A 1,929-nucleotide genomic window follows, 5' to 3' on the forward strand; every position below is an offset into this window, starting at 1 on the left:
TGTTTCAACATAAGTTTGGCATCATCAAAGAGGTATTGAAAATGTCGCTTACATTTTATTACACAGCTTTGTAAAGCCTTTAGCTACAGAATTATTATCACACTACAGACGGCATATTTTAAAATTATCTTCGTAAAATGGTAAAAGAAGTTTAGAAAAAATACTTTTCGTGATAGCCTATTTTATATAACAAATATTGTTATATCTTATCCGAAGAATGCATAAGCCTCTCGATAAAAGATAACGCATTATGATTAGTCATAACAGCGATATCCGATGTTTTAATTGGCTCTTGTTAATTTGTTAATTGGATCTTGTTTGATTGAAAATTTTGCAGTTAATAACTACTCCTGGTAGAGTATATTTGTTTTAACTTTTATTGCCTGATTTATTACAGATACATATATTTTTACACAGTCTCACCGAAATACGAGGCGATTATACTTTTGAACAGATTCGACAGTGATTTTAAGTCGACACATTTTAACATTCCAAAATCACTATTATTTCGTTCTTTCAATTTTTGCAATTTTGCAAAAAAGACATGATTGCCCTAGTTTCGGGTGGCACTATTATTTTTTTAGTTTTAGGCAATAAAGAACAAAAAATATTGGTCTCAAGAGTGTGGCCTTAAACTTCAAAATCAATGGTTTTGGCCCAAAAAAGTGGATATTTTCTGTAAAATTCGACATTACACATTATATTTATTTACTTTTAAACCACAAAAATTATCGTATAAGTAATATAATCTAGAATAGGTATACATAATTTTTCTTATTAATAAGTTTAGATTAACTGTGGTCACTCAGGCATTTCAGTCATTTCTAATTTTGGTATAAGACCCGAAACAATTACCGAGGAGTGTGGTGATTTTCTCATATATATTCCAATAGAGCCCTCCACAGCCGCTTTTCCTTTTCCTTTCCTTTGGTATCTGTCGGCACGTTAGTGCTTACAGGCTCCAATTTCCGCTATTCCACATTTCCTTTGCCACCATTATCCCGCGCTCCTTTCGAAGCACAAATGTGCCTCTTAAATGAATATTCGGTTACAAGGCCAGGTTCAGAAATTTCTAAAAAATGTCTACAATCCATTTGTAGTCAAGTTTTAGCCGCTAAGTTTTAGTTTTAGCAACTAAAAAGTGTTTACTAATTAAGTGTGACTTAAATCTAATATTTTAAAGTTTTGAAAATTGGAAAAATTTTAACACATATGTCTTGGCCAAAAATCCAGTATTAAACGAAAAAAACATAAATAACAATATTCTACCGGTATCAGATATAGATGTTTGTAGTAAACATTAGCTCAAATTATATGGAATTTAAAAAATAGTCATTCTTAAAACAATGGCAACCCAAATGTCTTCAAAAAATATGGTTAAGGGTTGACCCCTAAAAAGCATACGAACAAGCTGAATTTTGCCGAGAATGTTAATTTTGGGACCCCAAAAAGATGCAAAAAGTTTACAACTTTCACCCCCGGACTTCCTCTAAAACCCCCTTCGTAGGGGAGTAAAACCGCAAAAAAATCAATTTGCCAAGAATCTGTCTATCTATCTATATATCTATCTATACAGCCCTTGCTGTCCAATTTTGGAAATACGCCTCCTCTTCCTTCTTCCACGTCTCTAGATTGTAGGCAGTTTGTATCCACTTCAGGCCTGCGTGTTTCTTCAAGTTATCTGACCATCTCATTTGTGGCCTTCCTCTTTTTTGTATGTAACTATATGGTCTCCAGTGTATAATCATCTTATTCCATCTGTCGTCTTTCTGTCTTATGGTATGTCCAGCGAACTTCCACTTAAGTTTTGCTATCTGCGTTAATACATCGGTCACTTTTGTTTTGTTGCGGATCCAAGTATTTATTTTCTTGTCTGATAGCCTGATGTTATAGCATTTGCCTTTCCATGGCTCTTTGGGTCTTTGCTAT

The sequence above is a fragment of the Diabrotica undecimpunctata genome, chromosome 3 (assembly GCF_040954645.1).
Source record: "Diabrotica undecimpunctata isolate CICGRU chromosome 3, icDiaUnde3, whole genome shotgun sequence".
NCBI lineage: Eukaryota > Metazoa > Arthropoda > Insecta > Coleoptera > Chrysomelidae > Diabrotica > Diabrotica undecimpunctata.